Source organism: Scatophagus argus, chromosome 9 (genome assembly GCF_020382885.2).
Source record: "Scatophagus argus isolate fScaArg1 chromosome 9, fScaArg1.pri, whole genome shotgun sequence".
Classification (NCBI taxonomy): domain Eukaryota; kingdom Metazoa; phylum Chordata; class Actinopteri; family Scatophagidae; genus Scatophagus; species Scatophagus argus.
Genome location: NC_058501.1, coordinates 4039000 through 4059050, shown reverse-complemented (window position 1 = coordinate 4059050; position 20051 = coordinate 4039000). Strand labels below are relative to the sequence as shown.

At 40.3% G+C, this 20051-nt stretch overlaps 1 protein-coding gene across 2 annotated transcripts in view; it reads left to right on the top strand.

The window, feature by feature from the left end:
- LOC124064934 (low-density lipoprotein receptor class A domain-containing protein 4-like) overlaps positions 1–20051 on the top strand; it is a 176825-nt gene that overhangs the window by 44673 nt on the left and 112101 nt on the right. For both annotated transcript variants that reach the window (XM_046399844.1, XM_046399843.1), the window contains exon 2: positions 19953–20022. The gene's annotated coding sequence lies outside the window, so the exon portion shown is untranslated. The remainder of the gene's footprint in view (positions 1–19952; positions 20023–20051) is intronic.

Here is a 20051-nt window from a genome sequence, read left to right as displayed (position 1 = left end):
GCCTGACATCTCCGAGAGAGCAGAGACATTTTTTCCATTTATTCAACAACCAAACTCCTGTATAGCAGCTTCCTGCCGATGGCTTAGATTCAAGTGGAATTTCTGCATTTATCCAACCCCTGTACACTGATTTCATAGTTGCTTGTTACCCTCTCAGTTTAAACTAACAGAAATGAGGAATTATAGAAATTATTGTGTATTGGTGAAGTAAATAAACAAATAAATCATATCTGCTGAAATAGTTATATCAAAAGCACCACAGCATCAAACTCAGTGCAGTGCATGCTTCAATTTGGACTTACAAGTGAAAAAACAGCCAAGTGTGGTTGAAGTTCACAAGGAAAAAAAAAAGACAAATAAATTGCGAATAACGTGATGCCACTCTGATCATTCATACATATCTAAGCAGATGTTAGGAATAACTCATTATTCTGATGCTTAATGGAGGAAAGATTTCCACTTCGCAAAGGAAATGTCTACTGACACTGATTGTGGAGGTGGTGTCATGTGACTGGATTTAGGGCATCTTGGTGATGTGTTTGTGCATGTTAATATCATGTCCTTGTTTGAAAGACATAGGTGATAGGAACTGTAGACACCACAACACATAAACACATCTTAATTAGATATGATTCACATTATTTTCATGCACTCATTTAGCCTGCTTAATATGTCCAACTAAGTACTCTATGACCCATGCAAATATCAGAACCTGAATGAAACTATAGTAGCAGAAGTCGCAGTAATAGTAATGGCAGTAGCTGCAGGTAAAGCTACTGATACACTGAGGGAAGTCCCGCTGTGAACACATTTACAAAGTGAGAGCTGATGATATTGTCATGGCAGATAATTTGGTTGGCTTATCATATTCCAGATATATTGGTTTAGGCATTTATGCCTGCCGATAAGTGACAAGGAGCTACAGTTCAAAAATTCCAATGATATCTTTCAGTCAGCATACTGTCAGATTTTGTGAACTTGGCCAGAAAAATTAAGTAGTCTAAAATCAAGACGTGACTCGATGAACTAATTAAATAAGGTATTGGTTAGGATTGCTTGCTTAGCTAATTACAAACAAATGCTTTCTCCATGAGTAGGAAAATGGTTCACAGTGTTCTTATAGCCAGTTCCTAGTACCAGAATACCCCTTTTCATATCCCAAACTGGTCATTCACTGTTGGACCCACAAAGCTGTATTTTGCATATTTCTTACATAGCACACAAGTTCTGTACAGAAATACTGTTTGCTGAGATGTGTTCCCCTTTAAACTAACATACTTGACATAGTAATTCTGTTTCTTCCACTCTGTTCCCCCTATGTTCCTGTGTGTTCAAACAAACCCCCTCACCCCTCTCACTTTCTTCTTTCACTTTGTGGTGTGTTATCACACAAAGCAGATATGGCCTGAAAGCATCTGTGTAAAAATCTATAGCTACACACGGTGATCCCATAGCCCTGAGCTATGGGATCACTGTGGGAATTTTTCAGTGTAGGTACACATTATCGCTAATAACACATCTCTGAACCTTTGTTATTGGCATATGCGGGCTGGGGTTGGTAGGGGTTTAATGACACTCTCATGTTTAAGATTCTGTGTGTGTGTACATGTTCTTTCCACCGTGAGCATACAGTGAATTTACACACACTGCCTGAGTCCCACTGAGATATTTGTTACACGGCAAACTTACTGTATCTTTACTGGGATCCAGAGAAGGTAATAGGAAACAGAATGAGTCATCATATAGAATGTGATAGTAGTGTGATTCAGTATGACCGGAGCCTCAGGGCAGGTGGAAGTTTGATAGCTCATCTTCCCTTTTCTCGACATTATTTTCTTACTGTCTCCATAAACAGTTGTATGTAGATTGTACTCACAGAGAGAATGTGTTGTTCTGAGTGGCAGCAAGTCTGAGTAGCTCCTGTTTTTTTTTTTTTTTTTTGAATTGCCCCATGGGGATTAATAAAGCATCTATCTATCTATGATATTGTTCCTCATTGGTTCCAAATGAGGATTTTGATACTGGTTATTTGATTGGTGCAATATCTGTGTGAAAGAGAAAGATAGCTCATAATATCATAATAACACAGGTCAGACCCGCACGGGGCAGATGTTGCTGTTAGCCGCTGTTTAGCCCCATCTGTATGTTCTACACGTCAGATACTCCACGTTGCAATTTGAATGGCGGGGTAACATACAGAGTGCTTAGGTTTACAGATGACTCATTGATGTGAGTCTTGACCCTCATGACATCAGAGGCCATGAGAGAGAGAGAGAGAGAGACAGACAGCTCCACTGGTTTCAAAATGCAGTCTAATTTTATGTAAGCTTAGGAGAAAACGAGTTTGCTTCTAACTCAGACCTCAGAAAAAAGCTACCTAATGAGTTTATTATCAAAGTGAAAATAGCATGATGTTCATTTTGTAAATTATGGTGATGCTTTAGGGCATGGTTGCCTTTTGAATGACAAGTCGCAACCACAGTCATATCCAGTCAGGACAGAAGTGTAGCAATGTGCATCTTTTACTCTCTTCTCCGAATCTGCTCACTTCTGGCTTCAAAAAAACAAGATGACAATGGCCATATGGCCATAATGCCAGACTCGAGCCTGGTAGTCCACAAACCAATGGGTGACATCATGGTGGGCTTACACTTAGAACAGACAGATAGAAGCAGCAGGTACACTGACAGATGAGGGTGGAGAATCAGACTGAGCCAGTATGATTAGATTAGACTACTGTACTGAATAAAGCCTTGGGATATACTGGCCTAGTTGGCGCACACACAGTCACACACACACACACACACACAAAGTACTAGCACAGCTTTTAATACTTGACAAGTAATCCAGACTTATGTAATGTTCTTGTCAGGACAGACAGACAGGTTGTCTAGCTGTCAGCTGTGTAATTATGATGACAACAGTAAACTGCGGACAATCAGGACACTGATGTTCAACAACAATCACCCTCATTAGTCATTAGGGTGTATTGTCATCCTCCACTAAACAATGAGAGAAGCTCGAATGCTTGTCGAAAAATTTCTCTAAAATAAAGAAAGCGTGAAGGACATCCTCTGAGGATGCTAGAGGCTAATTTGCAGATGAATTTTTTTTTAAAGATTTGAATATTGCTTGAGAAATTAGCCCTGATGACCTTGTTTTGATTAATTCATGGTAGTATTTGTTTTTTGTCTTCCAAGATTATATACACTTTTTGAATTTGACTTAAGGAATGTCGCATAAGTGGCATCCTGCGGTCACAGGTCAAACCAAGGTGTCTGATTTTTGACTCTTTATTTGAGGGGGTGACGGTGAAACTCAGGTTGCTGTTGGTCTGTTTTAAATGAATGTGTTGGAGAGTGACGTTAGGAGGGTCCAAATTGTGTACGGCTAGTCCCATAAATAAATAAATTCAGCCAGAGAAAACAACTGTAAAATGCCTTTTGTGGGTCTGCTGGAACTTTGTCTAATTTGTAGGAATTACTCAAGTGACATTACTTGAGTGATTTGCCTGAAAGAAAAGTTGCCTGAGAGAAAAAAAAAAAACATCTCCAATATTAGATAAACGGGAGTCAAATATTTCAGTGCAGACAATTTGAAAACTTTGGATTAACCAAGAATCATCTTAACAGATTAATACACACAAAGAGTCAACCAGGCTGGGGTTGGAGGGTGTGTGCATGAGGCCCCTCCCTCCTCATTGCTTGGTTGGACCAGCTGAATGTATTCAGGTGGAATACTGAGATCGCGCTATGTGAGGCTGTCAGTTTTGTGGGGAAAACTCTCCGCCTTTGATAAGAAGGCGTAAATACACCACAGATGTGATTTAAAGGAGAAACAAGTGCTAGAAATAAATGCATTAAATATGAGCTTGAGCTTAATTTAAAACAGGTTATTGAAAACAAAAATGAAGCACTTAGGCTTTGATTAATGAACACAACATCTGTACTCTGTAACACAAATGAATAGTAGACAGGAATCGTGGTTTGTGTTCAGGAAAAATGAATCTGACCTCACTCAACAATTAACTGTAAAATCATCACAGACTGTAATTAAACTTTGTTGAGTAACAATGTAACACTTGAGCAAAAATAATAGTACTTTTTTTCAGGTGGAGATCTGCGCTAGGGCTATAACTATTGACTATTTATGGCAGTAAATAGCCCGATTTACTGCCATAAATGACCATAAAAAGCAGCTAATCCTTAGAATTAAGCAGCTGGAATATATATGTTTGACATTTTTGCTTGCAAAGTGCCTGAAATACTTAATAAATAATAATAATAATAAATTATCAAAATAGTTAGCAGCTAATTTTCTTTTGATCAACAAAATGATTAGTTGGCTAAAAGTTGCAACTCTAATCTGCGCCCAGAGTGTGTCACAGAACCACAGTAACCAGAACATAAGGATGTGGAAGACACAAATGCAGACATTGAGTCAGAGCTTATGCAGTCTAGAGATTTAATAACACGGTCAAGGCAGGCAAGGGTCAAAACCAGATGAGAAAACAATAAATAAATGAGAAGGCAGGAAATATAAGTCCAAAAAATAGGGTCCACAAACCAAAGGTTCAAAAAATGCACAAGGAGTAAGGGATGAATGTTACAGCTGAAGAATGAGGGGTACACACAGACAGACTAAATACAGGGAGGGAAAGGCTAATAAGAGGCTGGTGAAAATACAAGGTAAGAGAGAGATAACTAAAGCAGGAGGTATGAAACAAAATGACTTGAAATAAACTGCCAAAGTAAATCAGGAAACAACTAAGTAAATGCAAAACTGTGACATGTTGTGCAATAAAGATCACAATATTATTTACTTTTCTGAACTTAGTGATCTCATGAAAGAAATATCTCATCCAAATATGGTCATTTCTGGTGCCACAAAGCCAAGGTTATAAGGCCAAACTTGAGGCTTCAGAACAGTAGTCCACAAACCAAAGGGTGGCATAACGGTGTCTCCGTCAAACATTTCCTGTGCAGTGTGTGGGTCAAAAAGGGTTTTGAGGTACTCAAGTTATGTTGAGTTAATTCAGATTTCTAATGACCAAGGAAGGAGTTTAAGGTGCGTGATACAAGTTAAATAGATGTATATCGTTGAATATTGTTGAACATAAAACAGGTTGCAGTGAACCTGATCCTGATTACTAGAGAAAAGATCCTTTCCTGCAACACTGTTCCTCTAAGAGCAGATATTTGAGCATTGTTTGAGATGCCACCCACATCTCAGTCTGTTCTCATTACATTGTAGCACTGTGTGGGGGGGATTTCCAATTATCTCTAATTTTCACTTGGTATATTATGTAGTCACAGACACAAAGGCTTCAATGATCCAGACTTTCAGATTGGTTTCATAGTTTGCCTGAATTTGTAGACCAGCTTCCCTTTAATGTGTGAAAATGTTAAACTGTGTCTTATCCCTTGTGGTGCGGTGCTGATGTCAACATATGGTCGAAAGTGGTCATATGTTTAATGAGCCTGGGCCTCAGAGCACGAGAGAATCACCCTGCTCATTAAATCCTGAGAAAAAAAAAAAAAGTTTTTCCTAATGTATAGCAACAGTAACCTTTGGCTGATTAATGCAGAATGAGATCAGAGCACAGTGGCTGGGAAGCTCTAAAATGACTCGGAGCTGCAGTGCTTTAACTGCATTATTATCACACTCATTTTCCTTAGTCAGCGTCTTGTCTCACTGCAGTTTTATAGCTGCTCGGAGACTGAACTGAGAGATTAAGGACTCATAACAAGTTGTTTCCTTGTAGAATGTCACCTCTAATGTTCTTTTAGAGCAGAATGGAATGAGCCGTTAGTCCTGACCTCTCTACTCTGGTCTCTGTTAAGTTTCAAATGTCATTGTGGTCCTGTGCAGTCTGTGGCATGAAGCAGTGGCTCGCAGAATGATGTCAAGGGACAAGGAGACCATATAGGGATCCATGAGGTCCTCTCAAGATGGGGAAATACCATTGATATAAATGAAGATGGATGACACATCTCCTCTTCCTCCCACTGTACAAAATGAACGCAAAATATCCCAGATACGAGTGCTGCCATCTGATGTCATGTCATCTGCCGGACCTAGACATGAGCAGGGCAAAAAGATGCGTGAAAGAAATTTTTTTTAAGGAATTGTTTCCAAGACATCTGGTTCATACAGTTGTTAATAAACCTTGTGGGTCCTCTTGGTTGACAGACGATTTAATGGCAAGGCTTTGGTAATTCCACACAACACTTTCATGATACTTTAGAGCTGACAAATATGCAGAAACTGATGAGCATCTGTTACATTCAAGCCCTTGCCAAATGAGTTCACACTGTGCCGATCAAGCCTATCAGCCTCCGATAAATCTCTCTGTATTTTGCAGTTTACCAGAATTTTTAAATGTGTAGTCTGTGGCAACTTTGTCACACCTGTACTGATGAGTTTTATGACAACCAAAGAGTGGTTGATCATAGCAAGGAAAGCTACAGAAAATAGCAACATGGTGGAGCTTATGATGTCATAGGTACATTACAAGATGGGGGAGACAGGAGTTCGACACTGCAGGTGTAAGACTGTATATGATAAGATTATGTGCTGTTGAAAGCCAGAGATGGTGAACAGTATTAGCATAAAATTGTCTGTCATTTCTTTTTGAAATGAGCCAATGATTAATATGTATGGTTGTGTGTGTGTGTGTGTGTGTGTGTGTGTGTGTGTGTGTGTGTGTGTGGCAGCAGTGTAAAACCTAAAAGCTAAAACTGAATCATTCAAACACCCGACTACTCTTCATAGTGTAAGAGTGTGTGTGTATGTGAAAGCTTTTAGCATGGGTCACTGTGCATCAGTGCAACTTGAATGTGTGATCTTTTTGTATCCATAAATGCAGGTTAGTGTGCAACATGTGTGTTTGTGTGTCTGTGTGTGCATTTTAATATGCATGTGAGTGTGTATGTCTCAGCATCCTGTTTTCTGTGTGTGTTTGGTCTGAGGAATTCATTTCCTTCCAGACAGTCAGTCAGAGCTCTCTCAGGGGAGGCGGGTCGCTCTGTTTGGCTCTGCTCTGCTGTCTGATTTTCTTCTTAATTTTTTTTTTTTTTTTTATTTTCCCCAGTCAGAGGGAACGAGATGGATTTTTGCTGCGTGACTGCAGCCTGTAATGTCTCTGCTGCCTCTAGCTGCTTTTGCACATACTGTGCTTCTTTGTGTTTTTATGTCTGTCTTTCTATTCAAATGTACCTGCATATTTTCATGTTAACATACTTTTTGCAATGGCGTGCAAGTTTGGATTCCTGTACCTGTCTTTATTTTTGTGCTTGTTCTTGTAGAAGAAGGTAAAGTTCTTTCACAGAAGGCATTCAGTAAGACCAGTGTCTTACTGAATAGAAATAAATGGATGATTTAAATGGGTTATTGGGTTAAATGGGTTATTTTAACCTTCTTGTTTTCTCAGAGCAGTAGTTCCGCTATATAATGTTTCATTTTATTGTAATTTTATGGTACTTTTATGATAGTATAAGTTATTTTTTGTGGTTTCTTGGAGGAGGGGGGGTGTTAGCAAGACAAGAGTTTATCTTGCATTACATTTTAGGGAATGAATAAACTTTTCAGAATCAAGAGCAAAACCAAAAAAGTGTGTAAAACCTAAAAAGTGTTTTACACACAGACAAGATAAGCCCAAATTGAACACCCTCTGCCATCTCTCAAACATGCAAGTCAATAAAAAAGTTCTGAAGTTTCAAGTTTATGATCTGATAGGTACTTCCTTTGCAATTTTGCATCTTCTTATTCTTCGTGAAGCATTGGCTTTAGCTGTGCAATTAGAAGAGACTGGGGTTGATCATGTACCATTTAGAAGTAAATTTGGAGTAGATGAGCACAAGAAACGTTAGCAGAACCAATTTAAAAAGCCTGTAATCACAGTCCATGCATGTAAAAACTGTCAGAATAAACATTAAATTCTGAGGAAACAGGAAAAAAAACCTCCAATCTTTTCATCCCTTGGCACCACATGCTAACTGTTTGAAAAATATTCAAAATTCAGTGCCCAGATATCATGTGAAAGTCTGTAAAATGCACACAGTATGTTCATGTTTACCAACCCATCTGCTCTGTAGAGCTTTATAAAGAAATGAGCGAGACAACACACCTAACATCTCGTCTACACAGCGAGAGCAGTCGGGTCTTCCATCAGTGTTCAGCCACACTGTCAGTGTGTCCTCAGAAGATTTCACAGAGACACTTCAAAAGCTCCAATTAGACAACTGCATAGGTTAAAATGGATGCAAAAAAAAATTGCCTCAATTACATCCCATGTTGAAAGAGTTTATGAGGGGAGGGGCTTTCACACCAAGTGCACAAGCACAACATCGTGCAGAGGAAGGTCATTGTTTCAAGAGAGAATAAATGAGCAAGCTGATTTTCTGTCCCTTTTTGTTGTATTTGATCAGATCAGTCCAGCTTTTAACCCCCCCCCCCACCCCCTGTATGGTGATGTGACATGCCTCCTGTCTCTCGTATTATTTGGTGACAAATTAGACTTAACTGAGAAGAGGAGCTTTATTGTGAAGATGTATAGGATTTGTAAATTTCTTATTTTGCTGCAGTCTATTAGTAGTACTAAGAATGATGCTGTGGTAGACAGCAGCGCATGTCAGTAGTGAAGCGCAACAACTTTTCCTCTGACAGGAACAGCACTGAATCCCTCACGTTGCTGTTTTTGCCCTGCGTTTGAAGTGTGACTGGTGAGTGCTTCTCGTAGCTCAACACAGTGACAACGTAACTGAATGGCTTTTTGGTAACTGTTAATCAGTTATTCCCTCGTCCCTATTGAATTATTCAGCTGCTCTGAATAATGTTAAAACACAGTGGCTTTAATTTTGTCGTTTATTCAGAACCAGTAAATTCATCAAGACTGTTTAAACACACGCTTGTAATGCGCTTTGGCTTGCTCTCTACCTTGTCCAAATTATACAAGCTTCCTTGTGTGAAAGCCTGGTACTGGTGTGAAGGTGAGGAAATGTTTTTTTATCCCCCTCTTTCACTACACTTACTCTTTCAGGTAGTTATTCTCTTCCTTTCTGTGGCAAAGATTTCATAGCCACAGTCAATCGCAACAAACAACTTTCGTCAGTCCACAGCAGCAAGGCAGACCATTTTTCTCTTCTGCAGTCTTATTAATATTAATTAAACTAATAAGACATATTATCATAAAAATCTTGTTATGTGGCGGTATGGCTGCCCTGTCAATGGAAGCAGGCCTGTACTCGTGGCTCTGATGGTAACCAGGCCCTCCGCGGCTCACCACTTAACGTCCACTTTACGACTATTGTTTTTCTCAGTGAAATGACATCATTTGTACAAGCCCAGTATTTACGCCTGCAGACAATCTCTGTTTCCTTTATAAAGTGTCCAGTCTTTTCCCATCTTTTGTCTGGCTTTGATGCTTTGGACAGTTAGCCAATCAGCCGTGCTCCTACTACTACTACTACTACCAGTACTACATCAGGAGACATTTTAAGTAAATCCTCAGAGAGGCCTTAAGGAAAGGCTTTTGATCAGTTGTCTCTTTATGGAAGTGTAGGCTAATTTTGCCCGATGGCTCTTGTCTCTTTACAGTCTTTGTGTTGAGCCGTCTGTCAGTACGGATAGTCAGATTATACTGCCTATGGCTTTTAAGCAAATCTGCAATCGTCCTTTCACCACATCACACACTTTCAAGCTTTGTTTACTGCTGTGCCTGTTTAGTTGTTTTCTCTTTGCCTAATGTGTCTACCTGTCCTGTGTGTTCTCTGCAGCCTTTTATTTGTTCTTCTCTGTTGTGACTGCTAAAAGTTAAAGTCTCGATTTGAGTAGCCACCTGTCAGATTTGGAGTAACCCATGTCCATCATCACAGCTGTCGCGACCATAGAGCGTTTTCAACCTTCTAAGTTGCTGACGTCAACTACCGGTCTGTTTCTTCTCTGTGTCTGTCGGTGTGTCACCATTACCGCCCCTCATCTGTCTGTCTGTCTGTCTGTCTGTCTGTCTGTCCAGCCTCTCAACACTGGGGCTGATATGCAGCCAGATTAAGCGTGTCAGATTTGTCACACTCGGCTGGCAGTCAGCGTGGAGCCAGATCAGACAAGGAAGTGACGAATGACGCCTTCAGCCTACCTTTTGTTTGGTTTTGCTTTGCCAGTCATTTTGTGAATCATTTCACACTTTAAGCCATTTTCTTTCCTCTTGTTAATGATGTATTAGATAATTCCTCCAAAAGGAATAAGTAGAGGTTATTTTTGAAGTTATTTCTACTTTATTATCTCAGAAGGGTAGAAGATGCTATTCACCAGTGATGTGATGAGTGAATGGCAACTCAGTAAGTTACCTGAATGTAAGACAGTTTAAATCCTAAGTTGTTATTACTAAGAATTTCTGTAACTAATCCCAGCATTCAAAGAAAGAAGGAAAGAAAGGAAGACAGCTTTATTTAAGTTTTAAGCTTTAAAGGAACAGTTCTCCCAAAAATGAGAATTCAGTCATTATCTACTCACCTCCATACTGACTGGACATTCAGATGAAGTTTCTTCATCCACAGATCATTTCTGGAGCTTCACAGCAAAACAGTGTCACAGCATTCTCCTAAACTAATGGAAAAGCTGGGTACTTATTTTAAAAAGAAAAAAAAAACATCAAAAAACCATCTGTGAAAGCCTGGAGATCCCAAATTGTTTCAGGAAGATTATCAAGAAAAAACTAAAGCTATTTACACCACTTTTTATGACAAAATGTTTACTGTAGCCTCTGAGCTAAAAGCCTTAACACACCCTGTCTGAAATGGGTGCACGAGCTTGAATATGCACATGCGCCATGAGGTGTGACTCACGAGTCGGGGTATCAGGTAAATGATGAGGAATTCAGAGATCAGAACATTCTCATTGATGGTTTATGGGCCAAAAAAACATTCCCCTGGCTTTTGGCATTTGCATGAGTAGATACTGACTAAATGTTTAATTTTCTGTGAACTGTTCCTCATAGTTTTATCATAGCTTTATCATTGCCAGTGGCTCATGGAGGTGTCTTCCTGCCTCTCAGTGAAGAAAATCACTTGTATTTCTAAAGCCAAAAGGGATCTTTTAGGGGTCTTTGATTCCATTTGAGAACCTTTCATTCATTTTTATGGAAAATGAAGATATATCTCCAGCATGAACAGGCTGAGGAAAGGGGCAGTGTTTTATTCTATTTCAGTAATCTTTGCCAATTCTTATATTGGATAATTAATTGTAGTTACATTGTCATATTGTATTGTTGTTTTTCTGTCCTCTAATGTTCCATTCCAAAAACAAGACCAACCAGTGAGAAATCAAGTCACAATAAACAGCTTTATTTATTGAAAGCAAATGTTCAAGCCAAGGAGCAGCTACACTGAAGGGCAGGTAAAGACTGTAAGACAGAGGTATATGCTTCATTCTCCCAAAGAGCGACTCAAAACAAAGTGTTCTTAGAACCTACACCAAAGAAAGTATCCTGGCATGTCATCACACACTGGAAATAGTAATTAATAATTATTTTCTGCTTGTTTTTGATATATTTGATATATTTTTTGTTTTTCTAGCTGACACTTGTCAAAGGTGATTTGCTTTCACTACATACACATTGGCAGCAATTTGTGGTTTAGTGCTTGCTCAAGGACAGTTAGTCCTGTGAATAAGAGAAGCCAGGGATGGAAACACAAACACTACATTTTCTGTTCTAGAGTTCCTACATCATAGTTGCCAAAATGAAAAAAAAAATGAGGACAGGCAAAAAGTTTGTGAAAGGACTACATTTAAGCAGGTGTAGCCTGCAGCCTTGAAGGACAGATGGAGGGCAAAGGCAAGCAGAACTGTGGACAAAACTGCTGTGCACAAACTCTAAAGTCTTTAGCTGAACCATTACGTGCTGAAGCATTGTTAAGGCTGTTGCTACCTACAGTTAAATAGTGGTGTTTTTGTTTAGAGCTGAAATTAAACACCTGTGTTAGTGTTGTCTGCTTAAGCACTTATAAGGAATGAACTGTCACCTGCCAGCCAGAAAATTCACAATGGCCATGGTGTAATGCTTAGCAGGTTCAAGTACAAGGTCTGGAAATGGAACTAAGTCTGTTTAGATCCCATGGGTAAAAGAATACAGTTGTTATACGGTGTATTATTAGTAATTTGGAAAATAGACTAGGTAGATATAATAGACTAATAGACTTCTGGGAGTAAATCTAGTTCAGGAATGCATCTGACATGCTTGACGTATTCTGGAAAGGTTCAGTTCATCCAAATTATTAAGATAAAAGCGTATGTTCTTCATTTCAGTGGCCAGCAGAACTCAGAGTGCTGCATCTTAAGAAAACACATGCATATAGGCAAAAACAAATGAATGAATCACAACACAGCCAAATTCAGAAATGTGCTGCACAAATCACAACAAATGTTTCCACTTAGCAGTTAGCACATTTGCAGCCTAATAATAAGCCAAAAGCTAAGGGTAGATTAACAGCAGATATGTAAAATAACATCTGAATCTCAGAGGAAAACAGAGGTACACTGTAACTTTATTTATCAGTCAGCCCAGATGGAGCTCAGGATTTATCAGGAGGACGGCTGCTTTACGGCAAACAATTTCACTGTATGAAACTGGACTATGCAAGACCTTTTGGATGTATAGAAGAGCAGAGAACATTCCTCAGATTTGTTAGTCTTGTGCATAAATACACACCTATCCCACCCATCCACTATTAATTTGAATGTACAAATATAAATAATGCATGCATAATGCAGTGATTCAAACTCCACTTCTTGTTTTCTGTCCTTGTCACACAAACAGTAGGCTAAGTCATCACTAAGGTGTGGGACAGCAGCTGCTGGGCTTAGTCTCTTTAACTGGCCTGGCCACAAGCCAAGCTCGTCTAGGTGAAGTACAGTATGGATGAAACTAATGAAGCAAACTAAGGTGCAGCTTCATTAATCATTTGGGGTCTTGTACAATCTCCACATGTGATTGTGTCCTTTAACGACCTCTTATCTACAACCAGCATACATACACTGTACATTATCAAAAGATTTTCATGAGCAAGAATTGCATTACAAATATAAACTCCTGGTCTTGGCAGTCGTGGATCAGCGGTTAGGGTGTCAGACCCGTAACCGGTGGATCGCTGGTTCGATTCCCCGTCCCGGTGTCCATGGCTGAGGTACCCTTGAGCAAGGTACCTAACCCCTGCTGCTCCCCGGGCGCTGCACGCGGTCGCCCACTGCCCCGGGTTTGCTGTGTGTGTGTGCACGTCACTTGGGTGGGTTAAATGCAGAGAACAAATTTCGTTGGAGTGAGTTCCCTCCAATGACAAAATATGTCACTTTAATCTTTTAATCTTTTTAATCAAATGTAACACATGTAAACTATAGGATTATCAAGTATACTGACATTATATACTATACTACACTTTAATACTGTTATAAAATAACACTGGTATAACTTGAATCTTTCACAATTTCCTTGATAGAGTCTTAATAATTATAATTCTTTTTGTGAGAATATAATTGATGAATTCAAATCTTGATTACATTTTTTAACTGTTTGAAATTCAGAGGTAAGAGGTTAAATTCTTTTTCTCTGCCCCAGGTAGTGCCTGCCAGCGGTATATGGGCCCAAAAATATCCACCAAGAAAATGGGGTGGGCTGCAATTGGTCTGAGAGGCAAAATGCAGGGCAATCAAACAAAAGCACTCCTTGGTGCTTACAGATTTAATGTTTGTTAGCAAACAGCCACAGACAAAGGAATTAGCATTAGCATATCAACATGATAACCAAGTCCTGTCATTTGGACGCTTGGACAAAGAAACTTTCAAGAAACTTTCAAGAATTTCCCTCCAGGGATTAATAAAGGAATTCTGACACTAAAAGAACTTAAAGTAGGGGTGATGCGACCCCCAGTTTTAAGCTCACAATGTATCATCTTTGTGAAGTGTTTATTTTAAATGACTGATTATTGTTATGATTGATAAATCCATCCATCCATTTTCTATACCGCTTACCCGTCAGGGTTGCGGGGCGCTGGAGCCTATCCCAGCCAACTATGGGCGAGAGGAGGGGTACACCCTGGAGTGGTCGTCAGTCAACCACACACTCTCACACTCACACCTAGGGGCAATATAGAGCAGCCAATTAACCTAATGTGCATGTTTCGGGGATTGTGGGAGGAGAACCCGGAGAAACCCCACGCAGACACAGGGAGAACATGCAAACTCCACATTGAAGGGCCCAGACCGGGATTGGACCCTGGAACCCTCTTGCTATGAGGCGACAGTGCTAACCACTGCACCACCGTGCCGTCATTTTGTTTAAGTTTTAGTCTTTTTGAAATAAAAGGATCAAGATTGTTTTTTAGCATCTAAATCAGACATATTGCCTGTGGGGCTTATTAGTGTATGTCGGGGGGATTTTTTTCAGCACACTGTGTGTCCACAGTTGCACCCATGTTTGAATCCAAAGAGATAACATGTAATGTCACCCTCAGTCATAATCTCTTTGGCATCCTCATAGTTTTATTGTCCAGCAGTGAGCCATTTCCTCTAGTACATACTGTTAGGTAAGAACCAGACCAAATATAAACAATCCATGAGAACTACATTTTTAAGTGACTGTTTTTCTCCAAGACTGTTGCAGTGTAACTGAATCACCGCAGTAGCCTCAGTTCTCAGTTTGTTATGCAACCACATTCTTAGCATGCTTAAATTTCCAGTGTAACAGATGCGATCAGCCCCATGGTTTTAAAGTCTGTTCCCCAGTCCATGTTTGTTTGTCTAACTGCTGCCTGACTGATAAGCATATGTCCCTGTGTGACCCAGCAAAGCTTCCTGTTAGAGTTGCTAGGTATCCCTGGCAGACAGGTGCAACACGCAGAAACAAACTCAATTACTAATAATGTTATGAGGGGAAAGTCTCTACTCACTCCAGGGAAGTCAGAGGTCACATACAGCTCTATAACAGCTGAGCTAAAGCTTGTTAAGTGCACTTGAATAGACTATACACTTCTCATTATGAAGGTTTGTGTGTTCCTTTCTTCAAATACAGTCTCAAGGCCATCTTGCAGTGATATTGGTATTATTGAAGGTCATCTTAAGGCCGACACATGAACACTAATGTACTGCTGTCTATTGTGGCAGTTCTCAAAAATGTACTGTGCCTCTTACAAACATTCACATAATTTTGCAGCAGAAATGGCCTGGAAAAAAGTGCTTCCTGTTAAACTTATTTAATACTTAAATGGCTTTCTCCCAGCTGAAAAATGCAAAAAGTGAAAACATCAATAAAAGAACACAGGATAAGCATTAGGAATGGAGACATTGCCTTTCTGCAACCCTGTCTTTCTGAGTAGCTAAATTTTTTTTCTATATGAGTAAGTTATCGTCTCAGTTACAGTGTGCTGTCAAACTCTGTAGGATTGTCTCGTCTCGTCCCGTTTTTTATCACTTATCCGGGTCCGGGTCTCAGCAGGGAAACCCAGACCATCCTCTCCCTGGTTACTTCCACCAGCTCGTCTTGGGGGACACTGAGGCATTCCCAGGCCAGGTGAGAGACATAGTCCCTCCATCGTGTCCTGGGTTTGCCCTGGGGACTCCACCCAGATGGACATTCCTGAAATAACCACCCAGGGAGACATCTGGGAGGCATCCTGACCAGATGCCCATAACCACCTCAACTGCTCATCTTGATGCTGATCTCTTGATTGATCTCTAAGGCTGAGCCCAGCCACCCTGTGGAGGAAACTTGTTTGCCACCCCATTTTTCCCTCACTTGTGAACAAGACCCCGAGGTACTTGAACTGCTCCACTCTGGGCAGCACCTTCCTCCGACCTAGAATTGGAAATCCACCTTTTTCCAACTGAGAACCATCGACTTGGACTTAGAGGTGCTGATCTTCATCCCAGCTGCTTCACGCTTGGCTGCAAACAGGCCCAGTGCAAGCCGGGGGTTACTGTTTGAGCTTTTCGGACTCTGCAGGCTTTTTTTTCCCCCTTCTTATTTTTTTTTTTAACAAAGTGAAGGAGTTTGACTCCAGTATTTGGGGTTCATGTCCTGATCTGACTCTGGTGATCCTCTGACTTTTCCATCATCAGGTCAGTTTGTCCAAAAGTAATGACATTCCCACAAGCTTCAGCTTTACGTTGTGTTCATAGCAAGTTAGGGGAGGGGAGGCGACCCACTAATGCCATAGAACAGACCTGCAAATTAGAATACTGCTTAGTCTTGTTGTGTACAGTATGGTTTAACATATAGTCTTGGAGACAATGCTAGGATGAGACTATATTGACTCTTGTATCAGAACTGTCAGCATTCTCGTGATATTCAAGAACTTGCACAAGTAACACATCTTTTTATGATTTTCATGATTTCTATGCCAATCTTAAACAAAAGTTGACAGAGAATGAGCAGTAAAAGTGCTTCATTTTCCCTTTTCGATTTCAATTATAAATTTGACTGCCTGTTCCAGACCGTTGTGTGGACTGTGTTGCTCAGACTTTGAAGTCTTAGAGCCGGAAGTATCTAGAGATAAGACAGGAGGCCACGAGGTGTCCTTAAATGGTCAGATCACAGATAAACATTCACCTGGATCCTCAAATCCCCTCATCAAACTGCAAACAACAAGTTCCACAGCCTGTCATGATGACTAACTGTCCTCAAGTGACCCAGCAGACAGGCACACAGTATTAGTAGTAGTAGTTGGTCTTGTGCTAATGTGACCCTTTGGACAGGCAGATAGTGTGGTCAGGCTGGACTGACCTGTACATTCTGCAGGTAGCCTGCAGAAAGAGCTTCTGTGTTAGGTTGGAAGTTATTTTTTCAACAACAATCAATTTCATATGAAATGCAACATTTATAATATAATGGAATCAGAAACAACATCCTTACTCTGGGGCTCCCAAATAGAGTACATGATGTTTTAATTTCTCAGCCAGAATAGAGTGGCACAGTGAGAGAGTGACTGAATTCACAGTATACAATCAAGTCCTTATCAACTATGAGAATATGCACACATTGTAGGAAACAATTTGAATTTCAGTTTCTTGCTGTACTACTGCTCCTTATCCATTAGAAAATGCTCTGCCATTAGATTAAAAAGGTTAATAAATTCTGTCTCTTTTGCACCTTCTGTTACGTTTCATCAATAATGCCAGTTTTGCTCCGGATGTGTGGCAGTTGGGTTTTTTAGTTTGTCAAAATAGCATAGGATCTTCATTATGTAGGTAAATAATTCAATTTCTGTTGAAACTACTTTTTAATCCACGGCTCAGACTCCACACCCCCATCGACAAAAAAAGAACATGCTTTCTATATTGGGGTCCTGGGGCCGGCAGGGGTCCTTAATTGGAACCTAGAGGATTCTCAGAAATATCCTTTATACTTCATTATATTTTACTGCCTAGAGGAAGGCGCAGAGAATAGATTGTGAAGTCTGTATGATATTTAAGAATAGATGTTTTAATTGCAATATGACTGAGACTATACACCGATGAGCCACAACAATAAAACCACTGACAGGTGAAGTGTACACTGATTAATACACTCTTAATACAGTGCAGTGTTCCACTGAGAAAGATTGAGCAGTGTCATTCATGTGGCAGTTACCTTGACACTTTCTGCCTACCTAAATACATTACAGACCAAGTACAACCTCCAGTGTACTGGCATTCCTTGTTGATGGTGACCTCCCCCCAGTAGGACAAATGCACTCCACCACACCACAAACTGTTCAGGAATAGCTCCTTCGCCCAACACCGGAGCCCCCCAGAGCTCTGTGCTCAGCCCTCTTCCATTCATACTCTACACCCTTGACTGCAACCTAAGACATGGTGTGAACTCTGGTGTGTGAAATTTGTGGATGATACCACCATCATCAGTCAGATTTCAAACAATAAGCGTTCATTATGGAAACAACTCAAAAATCTTGTGGAGTGGAGCACAGAGTACAACCTGCTGCTCGACTTCAGCAAAACAAAGAGCTGATTGTTTGTGGTTGATCTTAGAAAAAAGAAGGCAGGGGCACACATCTCAACATCTCACAACCCACAGGACACTGGGACACCCCCAGTGGTCAGAGCTGTTTTGGTGAAGGGGATATAAAAGTCAGTAGATTTTGCCATACTGTTTATAATGTCGTGGCATGATGTGACAACATTTTGAAAATCCTATCTAGTCATTCTCTTCCATTAAAATTTCTGAGATACTTTTCAGTTTAGGAAAATTCATCTAATGTTGTGACTCTTTGATGATAGGCAGCTCTGATAGACAGTACCAAAATAACTGTGTCATCACTATGAAACAGTGAACTCCATAGGCCTCAACGGGGATAAAGTGAAGATTAACACTAACACACACACACACACACACACACATAAAACATATCTCTGCACAGATACACAGGATGTTCTTCTCAATGTCAAACACAGGATTAATCTGTGATAGTTTTAATGCTGTAATCAATTAGTTTGATGTGGCACCTTCTTCTCCTCTTTTTTACCTCTTTTCTACTCTCCTCATCTTCCTTCCTTCTTTCGTCTCCTGTCTTCTCCTGTATGGTCCTCTCCTCTTTTCTTCTCTCCTTTGATTTTGTATTCTTTCCTTTCATTCCCTTGTACTCTTTTTCTTTGTTTCACTTTTGCTTCACTTTCTCTTCTCTGCATTTCCCCTCATCCTTTCCTTCGTTTCTTCTCTCTAGCGCCTATAATGTAAGTATAATTTTGAAACTGTTACTCAGACAAAAGTCTTACAACTTTTTCTAACTAATTCCAATTTATCATATACACCATGAAAGAGTCTGGGCATTCGCTTTGTTCAGTCATGAGTAAAAAAAAGATGACTCATAGGCACATAATGAAGTAAATACGTCACATCAGCCCAGTCCTTTACTTTTCTATTTGTTAGTGCGCCAGCTGTTGTGTCTATCCTTACTGCGATAAGAGTCGATAAGAGCAGGCAAAGTCGGCCGAGATAAGACAAGCTAACTGAGATCTGTCGAGCCTGTCCAAACCTCAGACAGGGTGTGTGTTTGTTTACTGTCTGTCTGCTTTTCTCACCAACAAATTCATCCCTTTTTCTGTGTCCTCTTTCTTCTTTTAAACCTGTACCGCTTCACTTTATGTTTAGTTTCGGTCTCTGTCTCTGCTCACACTGCTTCCTTGTCGTTTTTTTTTTTTTTTTTGATATTGTTCATCTTCTTTATTCTCTTTTTTTGTTGTTGTTTTCCCTCTTCCTGCAAGTTGTTTCCCTTGTTTATTGGCCTGTCTCCTCTGTGACTCCTTTTTCTCCCTCCCAACATACTTTGTGTGATCTGTCTCTCCTGCACCCTCATTTTAACTTGTACGTTCTCAGCGACAACAAAAAGATTAGTTGTTGTTACTCTTTTACCAGAAACCGGTCTTCCTCCGACCCCACCCCACACTCTACCCCCTTCTCTTTTTTAGAATTTATTCCTTTCCCAGGCACACAAAAAAGCGGCACTTGGCACTTTTGAAATGTAAATAAAGTTTTGTTGTTTCCTTAGCCGTAGCCTCCTCCAGCCCTGTTTATCAGGCAGACTTCAAAGTGGCACACTGACATGTTGCTCTATCTCTCCCCTGCTCTGTGAAATAGGGTCACAGGCGGCACTTGGCTTTCAGAAAAACTTTCCCTTTCATGTAAGAACCTAGTGGGTGAGAAGAACTAAAGGGGGCCATGCCAGCCAGCCAGCCACCCACCTGCTATCCAAACTGAGACACACACTGTGGCTCGTCCTCTGCTGTGTGTGTGCACATGGGTGGATGTAGATGAGTGTTTTTTTGTTTTGCTTTTTTTCCTCATTGGTCATTGCAGGCCTACAGTTAGTCCTGCCTGTTTTTTGCATTCTGTTTCCTGTTTAGTTGTTTTAGGTATGTCATGATTTTTACTTCTTCTCTCTTTCTGTGTTTTTCTCTCCTTCCTCTAGCTGTGGTACCAGTGTGAGAGCGCCTCAGTACGTCGTGCTGATCTGGGGACTGCAGCAACTGGGACAAAAGGTATAAGAGGAGAAAGAGAGGACGGGAGG